Genomic DNA, 25,160 nt, shown 5'->3' with positions numbered 1-25,160 from the left:
GTCCAATCCCTTCGAAGATAGTCGATGACAAACAAAACCAATCCAACCATTTAAACCCTCGCAAAACCCTCCAGCCATCCGGTGCTGCCTGGAAATGGGCGGTGGAAATGCGATGCTCTACTCTGCTCCGCTCGGCCCGATAGAAAACCGATTGACTTGCAAGACATTGGTCCCACAACTTTGCTAATCTTGTGCGGAGTCGGACGACGGTGATGGTGCACACGATGGTAGTAACTTTCTATTTCATGTCGCCTCATGCCGGGGTAATCTTACCCGTGACCGGACGTCCTTCCTACGTCGGCCTGAAAGGAAAGTTAAAATGGAAAAGTAGAGGGCGGCACTCCCGGTGGGCGGGTTCTTTGAATACGAGGAATTTCCGCTTCGGAATTTCCTACCTCTGCTCGCTCGCACAACGTTATGAAAGTTTGTAGGAAAGTTTTAGCGCATCCAAAAATCCCGAAGTACGATGGCCACCACAGAGCCTCCAGCGCCCACCCTGCCACAGGCTATTTGCTTGTGGAGTTATTTTTGATTTCCGAACCGGAGCTGGCCGGTTAATTATTGGAACAAATTTCATCACTGGGCACGCGGCGCGGGTTTAGTGTTACCGCGTTGCGGTTCGCGATGGCTCAACGGCCCAAAAGCGATGCGAATTCTATTACAGGATAAGCTAGAGAACTTGGAGAACTGGTTAAACTGGTTACTGGCGGGCCGTGCGCAAGGGATGGAAAGCATTCTTGTCAAGTTTATTAGCCAGCTCGTTGGTTGGAGCTCGCTGTTCAGTTGCAGTCGTTTATCGTAGTGATATCCTTGGCAGAAGTAGCAGCACCAGCAGCAGCAGCAGCAGTTGGTTTGGTTTTTGCAAGAATGTTCGTTAGCATTGATACTGCTTGCTCAAACTCAAACTTCCACCAACTTATGGTGATAGCGTTTTCAATCAATGAAGTTTCTGAGCTTTTGTCTAGGAATGAGACCAGTGAACTACTGTTATCTACCGTTTAGTTCTACCATCGTCTTTTAAAGTGCTGCAGGATCATTATGTAGTACGATGTGTTTGGTTAGTGGAGAGTACCTTTGTAGTTCTCGTTGAACTTTTATCTTCAGTGTTTACTTAGCGTGAAAGTTGAAACTTTTCGAGTTTTCGGGGGTGCCAACGGAATTATAAGCATTGTTTCACTATTAAGTGAATCTTTGATTAATAGCAGCCTTATTCTGATGAAAGCATAGAAGAATGGTGGAAGTGAATAGTCTTCATAAATATAAGTATGTTGTCGCCCGCGATATTATCTGTTTCATTTCTTTCTTTAGTTTCTAAGGGATAATCAAAACATTTGTCTATCATAGCTTATGATGTTTACTAGTTACATCAGTAAGTAAGTGATGTAAATTTAAGTAAGTGATGTGAATAGTAAATATAAGTAAAAACACGTGAAATGGTGATTGTGTCGGCAATTCAAACTGTATGATACTTATCAGAAAGAGGATTCTGTAGCAAACCAGACAGGAATATTCAGAAATATTGGATATGTTCCATGTAACATTTTACAAAAGGCTTCAAATGCATTGGAAGGATATAGTAGCTCGTTCTCTTGATCAGAACGATAGGCAAATGGAGCATCGCAACAGTATTTGAGATGATTTTGAACTGGTAACATAAATGCCATTTCTTTTGCTGGAGAAGAGCATGGGGTCTATCATGAACCATGACTTTAACTCCATGTTTAACCATGTGTACATACAGATGAGCCAATGAGAGCTAATAAGTTTGAACGTTGCATTGATGGATAGAAGTCTGCAAATCGCGTAAGAACACACGGTAAACGTTAATTAAATCGCGATTGTCTCTCTCTTGGATTACGAGTCTCTTTTTATCTATCTCTTACTACATTAAATATTCACCAGATCCACTGTAATTCCTCTGTAAATGAAGCAATTCTAATCCACTTTACACAAGACGAAATATTATCGATCAACCACAGCGCACTACGCTACTAGCTGTGAGATCTACATCCCGTTTACGTCCAACAAAAATGATTCGCGAATGCTTTACACATTCACACATTCGCGATCGCTCACCACATCATCCTCGCGGCCCACCCGAGCGCCATTTCGTTATCTCCATATCGCACACCCTAATGATCTACGCCACTCCAACCGTAGCGCCAGCCCGCAAGCAAAGTTTTCCCCCTTCTTCTAATCCAAACAGTTTGAAAACTGCCTCACGCTCCAAGCAAGATAACGTCGACCCGGTTACGGTGCACCCAGCGCCCGTCGTTTGGGAACCGTTTTCGGGAAAACTCCCCCGGCAGCTAGTCCGCCTCTTCTCGTGCAGGGAGAAGTCGCTCGGAAAAGAGGAAACAAACAATTATTTCAAACATCGTCAGCAAGCAGTCGCTGCAAAAACCCAGCCAGCCAGCCAGCCAGCCAGCCAGCCGGTGCAGCAGTACGTCCTTGCTGCTTTCACAGGCTCCACGCAGGATCCGGACGGAGGCAAGAAGTAGACGACGATGGTGTGACACCCGTTTGGCAGTCCGTGACGTGTCACGGATGGACCGTTGTGTGGTGTAGGGCTTCGGGCGAACGTAAAACGAATTCATGCCGAAAAGAAAAACAATGAAAAGCAACGGCGACGTTTTTCGGCCAGCCACGACGGCGTGTGAGGATATGAGAGCTGGTGGAATACTCTAGGGAGGGGGGTGCGCCTCAGAGTGAGTTCTTGTAGCTCGCTGATGAAATGTAAATTCAGTGGAGACTCTTTCGCAACGTAAACATACCGCCAGCGATATACAGCAGCGAGAGCAAATAAGTATTTATCCTTCCAACCGAGTGTGTGCGGGTTGGGGGGGCGAGGAAAAATGCGCTGCCACTCCAGCTATCCTCCAGTGCCCAGCGAGCTCTGTTATAGTAAGGCCTTTCAGGCCCTCGGTGCATGAATGCTGCCAGGTTGTGCTCGCAAAACGGTCGGCGATAGCGCGCCGCAATGAATTTATGAGCGGCAACTTCCGTAGCTTCTCTTTTCTCTTCCTAGCCCTAGAAATAAGACTTCGCTTCGTCCTTTCTTGTATTGTAAGCCATTGAGGCAGCTCGACGATCGCCGACTCTCACCACCAGTTACGGGCGCTTATCATCACACCTTTCACCGGTATAAGTAGCCTCTCAATCAAATCGGATTACACATTCAGTATCGGATCGCCACCCTCCCCTGCAAATCGGTTTTCGATAGCGTGCTCCATCATCAATCCAATGCCCCGCTTGGTAGGCGACTGAAAGTAGAAACACAACAAGAGCAAAGCAAAAAAAAAAGCGAATCGAATAAGTGACGTCCTAATTGCGGTGATTTGTTTCCCGGGCCCCATCCTTCACTCTGCCTCACGCCTGAGACAGGCTATTATCGGTGAGCATGTAAAACCACAAAAAGGCGCTCCTTCCTCCCCGAAACAGAGCGAGAAGCGAGCCAGTTCCGGGAGAGGCAGAACTGGGCCCCTCAAAATGATGCTCATCAAAGCGTAAACATTGAGGGATTTACCTTTCTGCGGGTGGGGGCGAGCGTTCCGGCGTTTGCTTTTCCATTCCATTACCGAAAGAAGTGGCCATTTGCTTTGCATCTGGTTCTGGTTCTCTTATGTGCCCCCCCCCCCCCCCTCCACTGGATCCGCCTGGAGTATGCGTATCCTGCGGAACATGGCTCGATAACTGATGAGTGCAATCATTTTTAGTATAATTTTGCTCGATTCCGTTCCGTCTCTCCCTCTTCTTCCTTTTATGTGAACCGTTTCATGCGTACGATACGTTTACAAGGATCGCCGTTCTCGGCAGAAGAGAGGCACCATTCCGTTCGGTTCGGTTTTGGTTTTGGCCACGCAAGCATGCACGCACGTTTGTCAGAGGATTTTCACTCTTTTTTTCCGTTTCGTTTCCGCTTTTCGCACCAAATCACGAACACAGAATGGCGAATGATATTGATGGGCCACACTCCACCATTGGATGGCCTCTTCCGCCCCTTTTTCCGCCTTTTGTTCCGACATTCCGGTGCTTGTGTGCTTGTGTACGCTTGCTTACGAGATAACGAGGGGCCGCTGTTGCTCGCCGAACAGCCGGACTCGGTGTTGTATGCACAGCTGACGTTAAGAACTTACACAACGAGGATGGAGTTAAGTTACTAGTGCCGCTGCCATCGTCACCAGAGTACCTTTTTACTTTTCCTACCTCCCGGTGAAGGACGCCCGAGGTGGAGGAAAAACTCAGTTTCCACAGTTTGTTCTAACGATTATCGCTCTCTTTCGGGTGGGCCGCTGCTGCTACTGCTACCAGTGCCAAGCGATCATCCCTTTTGCAACAGGAACCTTAGAGTGCGGACTGGGAAATTCCGAGAGAAGGGGCGGCGCTTCGTTATGATCGGATAGGTGCTCGGCTATACTTTCTCCCTTCTGTTGTGAGTGTTACAAAAAATATTAAATCCATACACGGTTGGCACCCGAAACTGAAGTGAAGAACCGAAGAAAGGATCCTGTGGCCGAGCACAGGCGCTGGCGCGCACTGATTATGCGGAATTTTCCGCGAGAGGAAAGAAATTTTGCGGAAAAAAAATGCAAACATTCTTCGCGAGTGCTAATACTCGCACTGTGTGTTTGAGTGCAAGCGTGTGTGAATGTTTGCTGTAAATATTTGCCTTTTTTGCCATGAAGTGGAGAGTAAAACGGGGCGGAAAGTGTATGGAAAACCACACCCCGTGTGAGACCGCCGCGGTGTTGTTGATCAACAAAAACGGGGCTTGAACATGCCAACAATCGTAAGCATCAGGCCACGCACTTTTGCTCGTGTCGATTCGGTTCAGTGTGTGAGGTTATTTTTTTCGTGGGGGAGAAATTGGAAAAGAATGATATCATAAATTTAGCAAACGTTCGAAAAATACTCCCGTACATCATTTACGCCGCGGCCATTTCCGGTGTCACGCCGACGTGTTCACACGGGGATCATGCCACCGCAGCGCACAATGTGGACGTGCGTATTCGCGATGACGCATTTTCTCGATGGTTCTGGTGGTTATCCTTTCACATTAAGGAGCGCTTTCTTAGAAACAAGAGCATTTTCTCGTGCACACCAGAGCAGGGAAAGGGGTGGTGTGCGAGATGAGGTGTGGATTCGAAGGAATCATTTCATTTTAACACCTCAGCCTGAGTGGGAGTTAGGGCGTTCAATGTTTGCCCTTTTTTATCAGCAAAAGGGACGTGTTTAGTCGATATGGTCGGCGGCATGTGCACCCTATAAGCAGTTACGATATTTTACACTATTATTTTACACACTTATTAAGCTATTCGAGAGTTTCCAATGATTTGAATAAAATGCTCAATTTACAATTCTATTGAATTACTAAACACACCATTATACAAGGGAGGGATTTAGTTCAAGGAATTGTATGTATTATTTTTACATTAATTATTTCTTGAAGGATTTGAAGTAAACACTGCTGCAAAAATTGCGATAACACTAATTAAACAGAAATCAGAGACGCTGGAGACATGGAACATCAAATTAAACGAAACTAAAATCAAAATTAAACTAGAAGTACTTCACACGATGGTAGGGAAGGGAAAGTGCCAAAAATATAAATCGTTGAAAAAAAAAGTGCACACATCTGTGATACACAACAAACACACGATGTGGGAAATGTTAAGAACAGATCAATCAATATTAGAATAAAACAAATTGGAAATAGAAACTAAAAATCCAAAGAAAAGAATGATCAATAACGATAGCGACAATACTCGAAAACAACAAAGTAATTAAGTACAAAGTGATAAAATCGAATAGGATGATAGGATTCTACTTCGATTAGCATACAAGCAGTAGAACAAAATAAGAACTACTATAGGACGAGAAACTCTAGTTTAGTTGATATAGTTATTCTTCTTTAGTGATTGTTTGAGAAGAGAATGTGCTATCTGATCTTAAATCGTATCATTAATTATTACGTAAATTCAAAAAGAACATTTAATGCCTATCTGAGGATGCCTGTTGGAGGAGGGGCTGATAGGTGCGAGGACCCTATCATCTGTTATCATCGTTATCTTACCTGCCCTTGTATGTAGTATTGTTCCCCCTGTCAACTACTCTACATTATTACTTTTGCACTCTTTCACATCCTTTCTAGGAAAAGTGTTGTTAAAGATTTCATTCCTGATAACCTCTTCCCAACTGCTTTCCAATTACGATAAGTGACACTGCACTTGAATGTAGTGCTTGTGCACTAGAAACGGCGAGCACCGGCGTATCATCAGCACGAAAGATAACTCACTTTAGCACCGTGGCACAACGTGGTTGAAACGTACTCAAATGTCATTCCATCGTTCAAAAAACCCACCCCACGGTTGATCTCGACCAAACGAGTGCAGCCAGAGCCCAATCAGAAGCGAATGCATATTCTGCTCATTGGTTGGCTCATTGGAAAAGCTCTGTTGGAAAAAGAAAATGTGTTTCGCACGACCAGTCCTTCAGAGCATACCGTTACGTCGTCGTAACCGTAATCCTTAAGTGCGCCGTACACTGGCTCACAAGGAGCCTTAAGCGAGTGGATCGGACGAACAAAAACAAATTCCGAACCGAGTTCCACTGCCGGTGCCTTCCCCGTTTATGCCGTTTTGTTTTTATTTGATTTTTATTTTCCTCCGATAAAAGCCACTTCACTCTTCTGCTTCTCTCTCTCTCTACGTGAGGGCAGAAAATGAGGAAAAGTGGGGACGAGGATACCGGATGTGGCCAGATCCTGCGCAGCTGTGAAAGCTTGTGTACTTGCGTGTAAGCTGGAGTTGATGGTAAATCTTTCAAAAGATGCCCTTTACGGTCGTAAATATTTATTCCAGACAAAACTGGAAGGAATGCCATAAATCAAAGCTCTCTCCTCGACCCGCTCGGATGGCCGGCCAGGATGACGAGGGGAAGGACATTTAGGTTGTTTGCCCAGTACCACCACCACCACCGCCAGTTGGCACGGGATGGATGGGATCTCGCTTTCAGCTGGGTCACCGAAGCCGAAGTGATGTTGTTTTGCATGGGGAGCTGGAGTGCAATCAAGAAAATGCATCAATCCGTCTTCCCACCTCTTGGTCGGCGTCGTCCAGTTCCAGGAGAAGATTGTACCCGTGGTGTTTTTTTTTGTGGACATAGAAACCATCGCTTTCCCTCACCCTAATAAAGCGTAATGGTTTTGGGTTCCCAGTAGCAGTAGTCACAAGACCATTAGAAGAAGAGAACCTTTCTCATCGTAGCGACTAATGGAGGAATTATTTCCTTCTGCAGAAATGAGTGGCCACAGCTGGCCACAGGACACAGGATTGCACAGGATTGCTCGGAATGAGCTTTCGGTCGACGATCGAATCGAACGAAATCGCTTTTAATCTCAATCGAAAATCATCGCCGTATCCCGGATGTCGGTTCCACCCTCCACCTGCCCCGTGGATGAGATGGTCGAAAGGACCTCATTAGCCACGAATGTTGAAGGCTGCCACTCCAAGGCGTTTTCGATGTAATTAGGCAGCAAGTATCGGGGAGTGCCCGTTCGATTTCCGGCCATTCGCCCGCACAATCCTCCCCTGCAGCTCGGCGTCATCGGTGCACTTGATCGCTCGCTCGAGTGGCAACGATGTGAAATGAAAATATTTCGGACCTCATCCAGTCGCTCGTGCGGGCCAGAGAGTGGGGCAGGAGCAGTGAGTGGCGGTTTCGGTCATTGCGGTTTCCGATGCGGGAAGCTCAGATCATCAGCGACCGATTACGAGTCGCGCTGATGATTATTTATGCGATTCGATTGGTACCGTTTTGCGAGCGGGCTGACGTCGAGGAGAGGAGCAAGGATTTATGCTACCTCAGAGAGAGAGAGAGAGAGAGAGAGAGAGAGAGAGAGAGAGAGAGAGAGAGAGAGAGAGAGAGAGGCCAATACTGTATGCTATACTAGAACGTGGCTGGTCACCGTGGCTTCCGGAGCCGGAGGATGCTACCCTTCGGATGATAAAGTTTGGCATTGGTTTCCGGTGGTATCATGATTGCGCATGTAGGGCCGCCCGCCTCGGACACACGAAGGGACGGTCGGTCGTGTTGATGCTGATGGCCGATGATGTTTTTGCCAGAAGCGGTTCGCCAGCTGACTGCAGCAGCAGGGCCAAGAGGCGAATGGGTTGTGATTAGTCATCAAACCGATCGCGAGGGCCTGGGGGGAAGATTTTAATTACGAACACGAATCGATGCTCATTACGTGCTTGTGCTCGCGCTGCACAACGTACGCTGATGACAAGTGTCTGCAGCGTTTCTAATGGAGTTGGATTTGGTTGAATGTTTTGCGAAAATACACTACAGCGCAGCTCTGTTAAGGATAAGGATATTCCATGCATTTCTGATTCGTTCCTGCCTTGGAGTTGTACGTGAATCCTTCTCTGATCCTAGATTTCCTCACAATTGCGAGCCAACAAAAAAGGTGATGCTCCAGATCGCTACCATCGATCGCCCTTCTTCTCCAGAGAAATGGGAAAAGTTTTTCCCATTCTTCACAATCTCTAGCTCCGGGATTCAACTCTCCTTGGAGAAGTTTTTTTTTTCAGATCGCTCGTTGGAGGACCTTCCCACAAGATTATCGAAAGATAGATCTTTTCTATTTTGACTCTGCAACCAGATCAGCTGCAGCCCCTGATGGCTTATTCAATTTCTGGATTCCTGTTCTCAGTATTTCATTTGAAGGAACTGAAATCTCTCAATCGCCGCATAAGCCACAAAGCGGTGTTAGCGAACATCTCCCGTTATGCTCAAGCGCATGGCCAGGTGAATACCGTGGTGCAGTATGAAAACGACGTTTGATCGGGTTCGGGATCGTCGTCCAGATGATTATCATCCTTCCAACGGATGCAAAGCGGGTTCTTGCCCGGTTCCGTTTCCATGCCAATGAGTCCAGGTGTGTTTCGCTGTTGAATGTCTCTTGTTCCGTGACTCGTTTAGAAGCATTTAATTAGAACTCGAATTCCATCTTTTCCATCGTTCCAATGCAATGCAGATGTGCAACTGCTTCAGATACGGTACGGTAGATATTTCTGAATAGCTTGCGCCCGGTATTCTCTCCGTGCAATTTCCATTTAATGGAAAGACATTTTCATTATTGTGCCCGGTTGCCGGACTGGGCGAGCACTGGCTCAGATCTTGTGCACAGTGATACACTCGGTCACCGGGGCGTTAGATTAGGTTTTTGATTATTTCACCTCCGCATGAGCTATTCCGAAAGAGGAACTATTCCGATGTTTCCTGTTGCAGTTCCGCTTTTTTTGTTGTTGTTTTCTCTTGAACGACGAACCAACCAAGCACCAACGCCCGTTGTTGGACACTGGGCCGGCTCAAATCAATTTTCACGCATCAAAAGTAGATTCCACCAGTTAGGTGGGTGTTCCGCTTCCCCATTCACTAACCACAGGCCGAGAGCTAAGCTTAAGCCATCACGTAAAGCCCGTAGCCCGGTGCTTCGATGGCGCCCCGAAAAACCATCACAAAATCCTTGGGGCGCGAGCCATTGTGTACGGAAGAAGGGAGTAGAAAAAGGCTCGAACGACGAGTGGCCGAGGGGGGATGTCCGGGAGATTTGCATAAATACAAGGCTAGCTCGGGAGCTGGACCGACGCTTCACTCAATCATTCGAAATATGCTGGCCAGGCACACGGCCATCATCCAGCGATGGGAGCAACAGCAGTAGCAGCAGCGTGTGTAGCCAGCTGATGATGGCCCCGGGAGCCTGTTTCGCATAGGAATGTCCCCATTGGCCATCGGGGAACCGTTATCTATGCTCGCTCGAAGCTATGCCGCTTTTTGGGGGCCTGGGTGGCTTTCTGACGCACAACCGGCCAGGCGCACGACCAGCGCTGCAGTCATTTGGCCATCCCGGGGGGAACCAAGAGCTGAATGTGGCGAATACATAGAGTGGCCCCGTGGTCGGTAGAAATCATTCGGTGGCCTGAAGCCACACGGTATATCTGGTGGCCTTGATGGTAATATTCGATTTCTGCGCATCACTGGCACCGTTAAACATGATGCCGATCGAAGTGGAAGTAGGACACAACCCCTCCCACGGCACCGATCGGTGGTGGTGGTAGTATTTTTGGAAAAATCCGACCCCAAACCGTATCCTTTGAAACCAGTGCTCTGTGGTGCGTAGGACATTACTCCGGGTACGGTTAAGAAGCAGAAGCTTTCGTTCCAGTTCTCCGATCCCCTACCCAAAAAGGGTCCGTTATAAATTTAAGGCGAATTCTATACACCACACACCACCCAAAAACCCCCACAATTGGGATTAGTGGCTCCTGGGTCCTGGGAGATCCTGGGTCTTGGCCGACGGCGAAGGTCGCCCGAAGTTATCGAGCTGAAACTCAAGAAGTCCTCGCTCCGTCGCACAACTTCTCTCCGGGTGCTTGGGGGGAAAGAAAAATCATTTCTTGTTTATCGTCAGAGACCCAGACAGCCGGCAAGCACCTTCCGACGGTAGCACGGCCGCCCCAAGAGTAATCGTCCGGTGGGAAACGGCGAAGCAACGAAATCAAAAAGGCAAAACTTGGGGAAAAAAAAACTGCCGACAAAAGGGCTTTTGGTGGCCGCTGAACCTATATACTAGGCGGGCGGGACGAGAAGGTGTCCACCAAAGCGTACAAGGCGCACATCTTTCCCGCTTTGTGGCTGCTTTGCTTACCTTTTTGGCATGCAACAGTTCGGTGGCGCGGGATTTGGGGCGGGCAGGATGAAGCCACGGTCCCTGGTGTCGTGGCGCGTGTGTTTGTTTTTAATCAATTTGAAATGGTTCCCCCGGGGCTGTCCACCACGGCGTGACCCAGGGCCAACAGGAATGTTTTGGAGAGGGGTTTTTCGGGGAAGATTTTTTAGTTTTTCCACGCCACTCCACTCGGCGGTGAGTACCTCGAATGGTGATACTTGAGAAAGGATAATCGCTGCTGAAGGTTGCTGCTGGCTGGTATCGCTTTGTTCAAGGGTTCCCCCCGGGGTGGGGGGTCCCTGTTCCGGTCGCGGTTCCATCAACAACCAAGTGCCGTAGATAAAGCCTACGGTGAGGTGGATGAGTGCATCAAGCATCTTTTCAGTATTAAGATGTGAGTTAAGGGAAGGTCCTGGATCCTTCATTTTGTATACTTCAGTGTTGGTCGTTGAAGGGGGCCGTTGATTGGATTCTTGACCCCTTGACTTGAGCCCCCCGACATGCTCTGCAGATCGAGTTCAGCATTTAATTAATATTTCAATCTCGCAGAAATGTGGCACAATCGAAAAAGTGATTAGCTCGGAATGCTGCAATAAAGCAATACCTGGCTAGCTGGCGCAGGAAAAGCAACACATTCCGTTTGAATTTCGATAAAAAGGATTTAGTAGATGCGCTCCACTCGTTGTGTTGCTGTTTGTGTTTTCCAACACAATCACAGAGCGAACGGTCACCATCCAGAGCACAGGGCTTATGCGACAAAGATTTAAAAAAGCGGCCTTCGATGAACGGGATCGATTTTATGTACGAAATGGCGGCAGTACTTCCACTTCTGAGGGTTGACTGCAGGTCAGGTCAGGTCCATTCCACTCCATTCCAGTCGAGCAATACCACACGTGTATGTTGCTGGTGCTTCTCCTGCTAATGGAGTTATGTGGACGTTCCACGTTCCATTTCGCATGCCCTCGTTCGACACCATTTTCTGACACATTTCAATTATGGCCTACAATGAATTCGTCGACGGCGCACACCGATCGGGACTTTCGATATGATGCTGCAGATGATGTTGCTAGCATCGCTCCTGTGTGTCCCTCTTCACTTTGCCTCACCGTGTACGTGTTGTGTACGAGGCGTGTGTCGTGTTTGAGAGTCACTAGAATGATATACGACGCTTCTTCGAGAGTCGGAAGGAATCAGAAGCCTCATCTGTGCCTGTGCTTGCGCAATTCTCGTTTATTTGTCGCTGCGACTATTCCGGACAAGGATGCTCCATTCTGGCCCGTCTAAACAGCTAGCTTTTCGAGGTGCTAGCGTCCGTGTGCGCGCGTCACACTGCAGGATTCATTAGCAATATGTTTATTTTGCCATGCAGTGTACGGACACTGGGTACGGAAAATTAAAAAGTTTAATTGCTCAATCAGCGGCCAGCAGCTGCAGCAGCAGCAGCAGCGTCGTTTTCGGTCTGCCTGGGGATAATTGAATGAAACATGCTAATGACCATCTCTCTGGTCGCTCTGGCGTACCTCTAATCGCCCTTCTGGACTGTCAGCTGCCGACAATTGTAGGGAAGGGATTGGATTGGACCACGCCACAGTGCATCCGAATGATGATTATTCGACGAAGAAGAAGGTGTTTATTGCTAATCTTGTTAGTGGTGGGCTGCTAGGTGCCACTTTGATGTCAAACCCGCTACTTGTGGACGATGGAACACTACCGCCCCCATTCCCCAAAAAAGCCTTTCGATTAGCGGTCGAACCGGAAGGTGTGCTAAGCGTAAATGATGCGGACTAATTTAATGAATCGTATCGGGCGTCGTGTTTGCGGGCTTAATTTGGTGTCGCACGATCGTCGTGGACGGGGGGCAGTGCGGCCACTATCCGGTCGATTTAATCGATTACCACACCTGGACAAGGTCATCAAACGATTACAGGATAATCCATCGATTATGGTAACGCTGTGCGAAGAGCTTATCCGGTCTCGGTGGTCTGCTGGTGGTAATCCTTTATGGTACTTGGCGAAGGCATTTGCGTTCATATGTCCGTTTAGCTATAAAACACAAGTACGTAAAGCCTGGAGCGCTGAGTTTAGAATACCCGCGTGTGTGCGCGTATAAAATGCTACTCCAGTAGTGAGGACTGATCGGTTTGACTTTGTTTTTTTTTTCTTCCTTCTTCACTCTTTGCTTTGAACATCAAACAGACAGGCACGTAAGCAAATGAACGTGATCCATAAACCCGTTGTTTTTACGAGGGCCGTAAATTGCGTCCTGCTCGTGTTCGCAGCTGCCTGTTAGGTTGGCTTTGGCTTCGCATCAAATGACATCACCCATCGGGCCGTGTGACCCCTGGCGGTTCTTTGCCAACCATATCGGAATATTATACATCACATCATTACTTTATATGTTTTGTGATTAACGGAGATGGTGGGCAAGGTCGAATTACAAGGCATGGAATTGCACGGAAACAGAGCATCAAACAGAGCTCATTGTCACATTATGTTTTGTAATTTTTCATTCTCGATGGTGCGAAACGTAGCCACATTAGTATCGTTTTCAATCATACAATCGCCTGTGGGTTTGACCAACGTTATCCAATAAACATCAAATGGTTGGGTTTGGATTACAATCATTGCGGCCTGGCGGTTAGTTTTTGATTGAAGTATAAATCATGGTCGGTTTTAATAAACCACAAGTCAATCCGGAGTATGTTCCGGTGCGGCGAATGTTCCCATCGTGAATTCGTAGAATTATTGTCAAGTGCTTTCAATGTACTGAGAACCTATTACTCGCTTAGCATTACAATTGCTGATTGAAGTAGCATTGACACAAATGTGGAAATGCGATGGACTGCCAACATCAATTGAACATTCCTACGAGTGCTTGGCGCAGACAAGAGATGTACATAAATAAGCAATCCTTTTCCAATGCACCTTCCTCGTACCTCCACCGAGTGATCACAGCCACACAACTAATCCATTCTACGAAATAAGTTGCCATCAGCACGAGATACCCCGCTAAAGTAGTAGATTGTACTAACCAATACTTGTCACATCAACTATCATTTGTTACTTTTTGGTTCATAGCTTCACCATTGCCTCATGCTGGACGCTTTAAAAACGGTTTTTTTTACAAATTCCAAGAGCTTAGCATTGTCTCACGTAGCTGGTGGTTCACGCACGGTTCTTATGGTTAATTTTCACCGCTACACTCCGCGAATGGTTGTAACGGTTTTTTCTACCTGTTTTGCTGCGTTGTTTGATTTATGTTAATGTCACGTTTTGTATCGCCAACAATTGGGGCGTACTCGCACACACCTGTTTATCGCTTACCACTCACCGAGCACTGTTTCACGCACAAGTTTACGCAAGCGTCTGCATTCCAACATTCCGGAAGCCGCTTCTAGCATCGCGCGCTGTCGCGAAAGGGGAGCAATTGCTGACGAAGCCTTTCCTTACATTTTCCTGTGCGCCGCCGCGTGCAAGATGTTCGCCTCTCGTACAACTTCAAACGATTTTCGGTATGCCAAGCGCCTGAATAATGGGAACGTGACGGATGAGGGCAAATCAAGGTTCTCCGATTGTGCTGTGCGCGACACATTCCACGACATTAAAGGGGCGATCCGGAACAACAACCGTTTTTCGTTACGTTTACGCTCGGTGTATCGGGTGTGTCGAGCTTGATTTGCTACACTTGAGGTAGCAGGATTGAAAGAAAAAAAAAAGAATTTCCCTTTAGCACTCCGGTGCAGATCTGCATTCGCCGTCAGTTACATCGCCATCAGCAGCACCTTCCATCATGGAGCGTGGATGGAACGAGCGCCACGGGACGCGCTACGGCAATGAAATGTAAATGTAAGCACTTTAGTCATTCTTTCGGGAGCTTATTTTCTTACCGGAAACTGCAATCGGTCTCTGCTCCGCTGGCCGCAGTATGCATCTCCGTTCCTGGTGGCCTCCATCACCATGTTCTGCTTTTGCATATCTTACTGGCGCATTTGCACCGTTGGAGGAGCGTTCGAGCCCGAGCACCGGCGCCGATTATGCATTCATAATGTCTCGAGTTCGGTTTCCGGTGGCCAACGGAAATGGTCGCAAGCTACCGGACTGGACGGCGTCCTAGGTTACACAGTTTTGTTTGCGTGAAATGGAAATTTTGTTGCTGCCCCTGGTGCTGCTCCTTGGAGATTAGCTTCGATTTCTTCTCCGAAACCGTCCGAATCCGGTGCTCGATAAGGCGACTGATGGTCGTGCTCGTTCGTTATGCAGCAAGCACTAGAGATTTGTGGAGGTGCGATAATTAGTGGAGCTAGGATAGTGTCCATTACCGGACGATGGTATAAAAACGGTGGCAGCATAAACGGATACTCGGTTTCCAAGGGATCCGATGGTGCAGTTTTGACATTGTGACAATACGGAGGTAGAGATAAACATGAAGAAGAAGAAGAAGAAGCACCTGACAGAGCATCTTTCCACGTGGTGGCGCCTGCTGGCATTAGCGTTGTACCGGGCCGAGGACTAATCTGTGTTGACTCGCCATCATTCCGTTTCCTCGAGCGAGAGCACGGAGTCTATGCCAGTGTCGTTCATCCTCTAATCTTACCGCTGTGAATGAGCTGTTTCGTGTGAATTGTTTATTCTACGCCAGCCATTCCCACGGATGTCCAATGGGGCTTTTAGGACAAGATCATAAGGAAAATGGCGTGACTTGTAAGCGAGTCGGTGATTTGACTGAAGTCCTTGACGATTTTCCAGGGATCTCGCCGCATTAAATGCATTGAATGGCTTTACAGCGCAGGTTAATTATTTTAAAATATGGATATAAACAGAATGAACTTTATGTTTGGTCAGCTCATGTTTAATTATTTTCATTTAGTAGTTTTTTTTATCAACAATGTATGTTGTTTGGTGTTGCTTTTGTGAAAACGATATTCAACGATTGAAAGCACAAAACTGGAGTCAAGTAAATCAAGTGATACTTTATCTTTCTGATGATAGCGATCTCTATCGATCATGCTGATTTTATTAAAACAGAAACTAGGATGTAACATCATCAAGAAATAAATTCTTCGACGAAATTATGTAGATACATAGATAAACAGGAATGCAACTCATCTTCCACCGCGGCATGTTAAGCAAGAGTTAGGTTTTTCAGAAGTAAATGTTATTGTCCTTTAACAATCCAGCGATGTTAAAAATACTAGTTGTAGACACAAAGACAAGTTAGAAAGCGGAAGGAAAATAATACAGTTCGAAAGCGCTGCTGCGAAGAAGCCTTTTATACTCATTGGCATATTCCAGCCGATAGCTTGCTTTTAGCGAAAAAAGTGTTTGAAATTAACCATTTGCATTTTAGTTTTCCAAACATATTTTTTGCCGAAATGCCAACGTACAACAAGTACAATTTATCTCAAAAGTTGGGCCTGGCGAACTAATTATTAATGTTATTAATGTCATGTTTGGACATTGAAAATACTGCTTCAATGTAGAACCCACAACAAACAAATATAATCCAGGCACAACTTGTTGGACTCACAAATTCAAAACCTGCAAATGAAAGTAGTTTTGTAAATATCGGAGCAGCTGACGAGAAATAGTATTGGGGATGAGATTGTACGCTTACATGCTGTTCTGCAGCAACACAATACATTATAAGTTATCATAAATTAGAAATGCTTTATTTTACATGCGCTAAACCTATGACCTCCGTCCCTGACTACATGTATCCTTCGTTAAACCATTGGTTGAATCGTGCGCTAGGATCGTTGCTGTTGCTGCTGCTGGTGCTGCTGCTGCCCGGGGCGGTATCATTATTCACCGGTCTGGTTGAAGTGCCGCCAGCGCTATTGTTGGCCGCCAAAAGCCCCTGCAGGGCCGCCATCAGCGTATCGTCCAGGTTTTTAATCATAAACTTCTCGTAATCGGGACGCGTACAGGCGAAGAACTGGTAGAACGCACGGCTACACTCATCCGTACCGGCCGGTTGCTCGTTACGCTGCAGACAGAGCTTCTGGCGCAGCACGAAACTACGCAGATCCTCTCCTGGTGGGCTCAACTGACGATGGAGATTCTCAAGCAGCGCTCCTTGGGACGCACTGTACACGCCAGTCCGTTTGGCCGCACAGTAGATAAGGCACCGGATCGGTTCCACATCCGTGATGATACCCTTGGTGAAGTTAAACAACAACGCCGTCGATACGTTGCCACTCTCCCGGGCACAATCCGCAATACTGTTGACGATCTGCACCGCCGTCAGTGGCTGGAACACCTGACAGGTGCCCGGTTTCGGTGTCGTCGGATTCAGCAGCTGGCGCAGCAGATTACGGAACGTCCGGAACGCGTAGTAAGCCCGGGCGCACACATCGAGCGGATCGATCAGCTCCAGCTTACTGGTGATCGCTTCGGTAAGCGTCTGCTTAAACTTCGCATCGATCACCGGCCGGAACTCTTGCTCAACGAATGTCACGTTAAACCCATCTTTGTCGTCCCAGAACTGCAACACAATGCCAACGCATCGGATCAGACACATGGTGCTCTGATCGGGCGGATAGACGAACTTATCGTACTGCGCCAACCGGAACGGATTGATACCGAGCAGATCCACGCACAACTTCTGCGTCCGCCGGTAGGACACACTGGTGAACACGTTGGCCTGAGTGGGGCTCGGTCCGGCGACGATCACCACGGCTACGATCACGCACAGTACCTGCAGCGTCATGGTGGCTGCTGACCAAGAATGACGCGCGGCACGTTCCATCGTTTACTGCTGCTGCTGCTGCTGGCTCGGCACAGACGATACTGAAACGCACGGTCCGGGTTAGGATCGGTTTTAATGTGACGATTGTTATGACGTTAAAAAAAAACGCTGCTGACCGATAAGACACGTGTCCGTCGCGGCGAATAGAGACCCTTGTCAGGTCACGTTTCAACCTGGCGTTCGGGGGGGCGACCACAGGACGTACTACTTTTCGGTTGTGTCCCTTGCCTGTGTCCCCTCAAATCCACATTCGCCACCCTCTTAAAAACAAAAACGCATCAAATGTTAAGCGGACACTCCGGAGCGAAGTTCTGGTGTTTTTTATTTAGATTCCCATGAGGTGGCGTTCGCTCAGGCGTTCGCACGAATCAACGCACCGATGGCGTCCCGGTTGCACAGCAGCAGATACCGGTACGCTTTCGCATCCCGGTTCTGATCCCTCAGCAGTGGTTCGTTCGCTTTCATGCAGAGCGTCAACCGCTCGCGGAAGGCCGGTTCCGGTTGGCCCACACCGAACAGCCGGTACAGGGCGGTTACGTTCGGCCCCGCCTCGTCATCGTACAACCCGTTGATGATGCCGATGCAACGGATCACACTCTGTGTCACGCTGTCCTTCGGGAACACACCCTGCCGGTAGAGATCACGCTTATCGTGGGGGGCACGCAGCAGCGCCGAGCAGGTTTCGATCGAGCGCCGGAATGCCGCTGCACTGAAGCGACCCCCGGGTTGATTCTCTTCGTCGTCGCCGTTGTTCGGTACTTCGGTATCGGGAGCCGGTACCGTGAAACCCTCATCCAGGGCTTCGAGGAAGCAACGGAACGCTTGGTATGCTCTGGTGCAGAGATCATCTCGTGGGCAGATGGCGAGCCGTTGTTCGGCGCAGGTCACTATCTGTCGCTGGGCTGGAATGTTGTTGGCAAGTGCTGGATAGAGACTGGTCAGTCCATCGATCAGTAAACCTTCTTTGTCGTCCCAGAAGTTGAGCATGATGCCGGCACACCGTACCATACACATGGTATCACGATCAACCGGATAGATGCTGTTGTTGTACTGCGAAAGTCGAGCCTGACAGATGCGCAGGTACGAGACGCATACGGCTTGTGCTTCGAGTAACCGGGCCGGTGGTGGATCCCGTTGGCCGAAGGTAGCGCCAACGAGTGGCAGTTGTCCGGTACAACAAACCAGCAGCACGAGAAGTACTCCTGCTACTCCTGCCAAAACTCTCGGCACTTGTTTCGCCATCGTTGCACAGAGACACGTCTATGACTTTATGCCTCTCGCCGTGCCACACCATGCTCTTTATATATGTGGACAAATCTGTTCCGCGGTGGGCCCCTAGTTTGTCTCTTTGCTATGCTTAGGAACTGGGGAGCATCATAACACCGAAAGGTAAACGCACGGTTGGATCCGTGCGGTAAACAAATAAGTAAAACCGATTGGCCACCGACCTCGCACCTCATCGTGACGTGAAAATGGAATGTTTTGAAGACTTTTACAATTGTATATGTGTGTGCGTATGTGTGCTTTTATTGCTCATTCATGGTTGACACGGTTGCTCACGCTCTCCAAACGTCACCGAACGGAGGGCAACCGAAGTAAGACGGGGTTCAGCAGCGTTGCAGCATGTTGTAGTGGACGATGCAGTCTTCGGCCTTCTTCACGCCGACGGCCGCGATGAGCGAGTTGAAGTTGGTGTCCAGGTACTTGCGGTAGTCCTCGAGGAAGCACAGCTCCTGCTTGTACGCCGACTCGCAGCCATTGTTACAGGGCGACGTGTTGGCGGCCAGACACTGTTCGGCGCGCTGCCGGAAGCAGGTGTAATCCTGACCGAGACCCAGCTGCAGATAGTGCCGGTCAATGTCCGAACCGGTCTGGTCGCAGTACAGGTTGAGGCTGGTGGCGAGGCATCGCACGAAGCACTGCGCTTCCAGGCAGTTCGGGAACACACCGGCCATGTAGAGCGGGAACTTGTCCTCGGTGATGCGCAGCTTGTTGAAGCAGGTTACGGCCGCCTGCAGGAACTGCAGGAAGTCCGACACGATGAAGGTGGAGGTGGCCGGCACCTCGACTACGTTCGGATCGTTACCGAAGATGGTCGAATCGGGACAGTGGTGCGCACCGTGGACGCTCGCGAGGAGCGCCAGTGCCACCGTGGCTGCCAGGAGGTGAATGCGGACCATGATTGTTTTCGACCTTTGCTCAGCTGCTAGGCCACGAGTTATGCTGAGGAGTTCACGCCGAGGCGAACCATTTATAGGCCAGCCACACTTTTTGGACCAGCCGCGTAGGTTTTTGGGGCCAGATATCAATCGACCGTAGACGTGGTAGTCCGGGGATCGCCTTATCGGAGTGGGGTTGGTTTGGGGTCTAGGAAGTTAGGCCGGGCGCTGCGCAATATCTGCTGACCGAACCGTGTGCTCTTTAACAATACGTTTTTGGTGGCCAAACATAAAGGGGCACACCGTTGCTGCGCTTATCGACTCGTGGACAACCAGGCACACCTCAGTGCACTTGATAGTAAGCGGAACTGGCCCTGCTGTACGGTACCTGGCTGCATCTTTGCCCGGAAGATAATGAAATGCGCTCACTTGACAAATACGTGGGCGAATTAAATATAAACAACTCCTTTTTTGGCAAATTTCTTTTAAGTTCAAACGCAAAATAGCTCATTTTTTATGTTTCTACATAATTTTCTGATGCTGAAACATAATTTTCCAATTTTAATGCCTTCCACGTTGCAAGATGTAGATCGTGATCCCTAGTCTATTTTTCCCTAGTCTATGCTGGAAATGTATTGGAGTTAGCATTTTCATGGAGAAGAACCTCTTTCTTATCGATAGGGCCCCTTTTTGGTAGCGATTTTCAAGTTAGACCTTACCCCAAAAATGTTTTACTAGACCGCATTAAATGTCCATGTACAGGACATTTAGTCTATAATTTTCAATAAGCCGTTTACAGCAGTATTTGGTTTGTTACATTGTCTCTTCCTCGAAATGTACAGTTAATCTCCTAAAGATTTCGATAGGTTTTATGCCTTCTACAGCGAATAACAAGATTATAATATAGCGCGCAACTGACAAAGGTACCTGTTGCTTCAAAATCGCTGAAGTGGACACTGAGAGAGGAAGCGTGCCAGCTCACTTTTTACATTCCTGACAAATCAACTAAACTACAACACAAGCGTCTCTCTTTTTTGTGACAATAGGACAAAAAGAATAAATTATATTTTAACAACCTTTTTGATAGAATTATACCATAAAACGGATTATGATTGTAAGTTTTGATTTCAGCCTTTTTCGAAGCGCAAGTCGTACCACGTTCTTCCTCACGTTTTTTACAACCAACACTTTTATTCGTCTTCTCTTCTCGGTGTCAAGATCGCTTCTGCTCGTCTCTTCTCTGCCAATCTCCCTTATCTATCCTCGCTTCTCTTCCGAAGGACCTGTTTATCTCGCCCGATCCAGCCTCTGATCGTATACCACTTTTTCACGCAACACCCCCTCTCGTAACACCACCTACTAGCGTGGTTTTACATCCTTTCTAATTCCTCTCTATCTTTCTTCCTAGTGTATCTATTCTCTTTTACACTTCTTGTTTTTCCTCTACTTCTAGTACGGCTAGCTTCGCGGCAGGTCGTCGTACAATATTGCCTTTCACGGTTCTCACCTCCACCTGTCGAACCCTACCGTCGCTACCCTTTCTCAGCGCTACTACTTCGCCACGTTCCCAACTATTCCGTCTGTTCTCATCATACATGAACACTAGATCACCTAGCTTGATAGGTTTTACTTCCTTGAACCACTTAGTTCGTTTAGTAAGCGTAGGAAGGTATTCCCTTAACCATCTTTTCCAAAACAAGTCGAGCTGCAACTGAATCTGCCCCCAGGCTGTCCGTAATGCCGCGCCAGAATCAGCAGGGTCCTTCGCCGGTTGCCTCACACCGCTAGAGCTTCCTAATAAAAAATGGTTTGGCGTCAACGCTTCGCTGTCAGCTGAGTTCAAAGGAAGATAGGTTAGTGGCCTGCTATTAACTATCCCCTCCGCTTCTACCATCATTGTCATCAACGCCTCATCGTCCAACTTACGGCTGTTGTTATACGCCGTACTCGCTGCGGTTTTTACGGATCGTACCATCCGTTCCCATGCTCCCCCCATGTGGGGCGTCCCTGGTGGAATAAATTTCCACTCCGTGTTTGTATTCGTGAATGTTGTCGCTACCAACTCCATCTCTTGTTTTAACAGATTTTCTGCACCTTGGAAGTTAGTTCCGTTGTCGGAGTATATTGTAGCAGGTGCCCCTCGACGACCGATAAACCGTCGTATCGCCTTTATGCAGGAGTCAGTGCTCAATGAGTGCACCACTTCTACGTGTACTGCTCGGATAGTTAAGCACGTAAACAAGGCAACCCATCGTTTCACGTTGCTTCTACCGCGAATCACAAGCAACGGTCCAAACAAATCAAGTCCTGTGTGCGTAAACGGTCTTTCGTAGGATGCAAGCCTTTCGGTTGGCAGTGGTGCCATCATTGGTATTTGGGGTTTGGCCCGGTAAACTTTGCACCATTGGCAATTATTCGCCGCGCGTCTCACCTCTACCCTCAGTCGAGGAATGTGGAACTTTTGCCGTATTTCGTTTACTACCGTTTCCGTATTAGCATGTCGATATTTCGTGTGATAATCTTGTATCAATAATTCTGTGAATCGGTGCCTTCTCGGCAAGATGATGGGATGTTTAGTATCTTCGGTCACATTAGGCGCGTTAGTGATCCGTCCATCCATCCTTAGCACACCATCTCCATCCACCCACGGCGACAACTGAGCTAGTTTACTGGTCTTTCCGACAATGACCTTTGCGTTCAGCTGTCCGAGTCTTTTCGCATTTGCTATTCTGGCCAACTCCGCCGCGAATACTTCATTTTGTGTTTGGCGTATGAGTGTAACAGTGGCCCTTTGTAATTCGTCAGATCGTAAAGGCTCCACCTTTGCTGTTCGAACTCTTTTGCTGTTTCTAGCGCTCTTTACGAACCTGTTTCTGTTTCCTTTGCTGTTTCTAGCGTTCTTTACGAACCTCAACATATAGGCTAACACGTTCGTCAAACGCTTTAAACTTGAAAATTGTTGCAAGTCAATTACCGTTTCGGGTCGGGTCACTTCTTCATGTACCAAAGCCTGTCTTATTTCTTCGCTAGTTTCCCATTGTTGGCTTCGGGGCTTCGGCCACATTTCCTTTTGCTCTTTCAGGAAGGGCGGTCCGGTGTACCACAACTCTTCCCTCTCCTGGTCGGGTATTTTCGACCACTTAGTCGCCGTGTCCGCCGGGTTCATTCTCGTCGGTACCCAACGCCATTCATTTGCATCGCTTTTGGACACGATTTTTCCGACTCTTACTGTTACAAATTGACGGTATTTACGCGGGTCCCCACGCAACCATCCCAAAGCCGTCGCGGAATCGGTCCAAAGCGTTCTTCTCACTGGTTTAACATCGTGACTGTCTTCTACAGTGTGCATTAGTCTCACTCCCAGTTCGGCCGCCATCAGTTCGAGTCGAGGGATCGATAATGGTTTTAACGGTGCTACTTTACATTTGGCTGCCACTAACACGCACTCGACTCCTTTCTCCCTTACGAGTACCTGGTGAAACATTTCTTTGATGTCCGCCGTAACCCCTATTGCGTACTGTCGGAATAGCATCAACACCGCTGGTAAAGACGCCAACTGATCAGGCCCTTTCAAAAGGCACGAATTTAGCGACACTCCGTGGGCACTCGCAGCCGCATCCCAGATTAGCCGAACTTTCTCTGGTTTCTTCTGGTTCGTTACTATCCCAAGTGGCAAGTACCACACTCGTCCTGGTTTAGCATCACGTATCTCGTTGTCAGTGATCTTACGCGCATATCCTTTCTCCAGATACCGGTCGATTTGCCCTTGAATCTTCAATCGCAGTGAAGGGGTTTTTCGCATCCTTCTCTCTAGGCAATCCATTCGGCGCATCGCAGCCTCGTAGCTGTTGGGCATATCAATCTTATCCCATTTCCACAGCAATCCCGTCTCAAAGTGTTGCCCTACTCTTCTCGTTGTTGCTTCCAACAGATTCATGGCACGGGTATCTTCTGGCGACATAGGTAATTCCGTAGCTCTCAACTCTTCGAGTTCATAGTGTTGACTCACCATTTCGTGTATCTCATCCCAGTTGCACGCGCATTCGTGGTAATTGCTGGACGCGAATGCTCCCATATCGTTACCGCCGTACAAACACCATCCCAGCTGACACCGAGCTGCTGCAGGTTCCCCTCTCTGTCCTAGTTTGTGTTTACGGGGTAGCATCACTTCTAAGTTATCCACTCCTATCAGGATCGTGGGTACTGCTTTCTGGTACGATGGCAGCGGAATACCTGCTAGATGTGCGTACTTCTTGCACAGTTCATTCGCGCATTGGGATTGTGCCGATATCCCTAATTTCTTAACAGTGCGGACTCTTTCCAGCGAATGCCTTCGCTTTCCTCCAACCCTAGAAATTGAGAGAGTTATCATCTTTGAATCATTTTCTTCTCTTACCACTCCTCCCGTCCACTGCAGGCAGAGCGTTTTACTTATTCCTTCTAGCCCCAGCATCGTAGCTACTTCTTCCTCCACCAATGTCACCGATGAACCGTCGTCCAGGAACGCGAACGTTTCCAGTTCACCGTGTTCTCCGTGCAATACGACCGGTACTATCCTGCGGTACGATCCATCCTCTACCTGGTGAGCGGCTAGCGGCGCTGGCGTGGTTCCCCTAATCTCGTGCAGCAATTGGTGGTGCCGGTATCCACAATCATCGATTCCACACCTACTCTGCTTCCTGCAGTTTCTGGGGCCATGCTTACCCAAACAATTCCAGCACAGTCGCTCGGCCCTCACTGACTTCCACCGATCGTCGACGCTCATCTTCTTAAATTCGCCGCATTCCGTTACCTTGTGCCCTTGTTTTCGGCACACAAAACAGTCACCGCCGCGCGGCGTGTTCACTTCGGTGTGCGTTGCCACCGTTTTCACCTGCCTCTTCTCGTTGGCACCCTTCACCGTCGGGTTGCTGTGTCCTGCGTACAGTGTCACTTTGCTTACTGATCGCGCCACGTCAAACATGAATTCACTGAAGCTTGCCAGGTTTGCTGCCGTTTTCGATCCCGTTAGGTGGTTGCCCCATGACAACCGTACGTGTGCTGGCAGCTTCTCTACCAATTCCATCAACAAGACCGGGTTTTCGAGATGGCCCTTTTGTCCGGCTGCAATCAAATGATCACTGAAACTGCGCACCGCAAGCGCAAAGTCGCACAGCGTTTCTAAGCGTTCTGCGCACGGAGCCGGTACTTTCCGAACTTTCTCTAACAATGCTTGAATCAGGATCTCCGGCCTTCCGAATAACATTTCTAAAGTGTCCATCACTCTCGGCAGCGCTTCGGGCAACATCAGGCTCCCAGCTACCGCGTCGAACGCTGCTCCTTTCAGACAATTCCTCAGGCGGATCATGTTTTCTCTGGCCGAATACGCCCCCGCGATCGTCGTTTGCATATACGTTCCGATGAAGAGTGGCCAATCTGCCGGGTTGCCGTCGAAGGTCGGCAATTCCCTTCCCATCGCCTTTCTTGCTTCTCTTTCGGCCGGTGTAGGGCATCGCTCTCCGCGTTGCAGCACATGATCGGG

At 48.4% G+C, this 25,160-nt stretch overlaps 1 protein-coding gene across 6 annotated transcripts in view; it reads left to right on the top strand.

Moving 5' to 3' along the window:
* Positions 1–25,160, top strand: part of LOC126570388 (low-density lipoprotein receptor-like) — a 220,207-nt gene that overhangs the window by 73,846 nt on the left and 121,201 nt on the right. The gene's annotated exons all lie outside the window — the stretch shown is intronic.

This window comes from Anopheles aquasalis, chromosome 2 (genome assembly GCF_943734665.1).
Source record: "Anopheles aquasalis chromosome 2, idAnoAquaMG_Q_19, whole genome shotgun sequence".
Lineage (NCBI taxonomy): Eukaryota > Metazoa > Arthropoda > Insecta > Diptera > Culicidae > Anopheles > Anopheles aquasalis.
The sequence above is the reverse complement of the archived record's forward strand: the minus strand, read 5'-3'. Positions and strand labels throughout refer to the sequence as shown.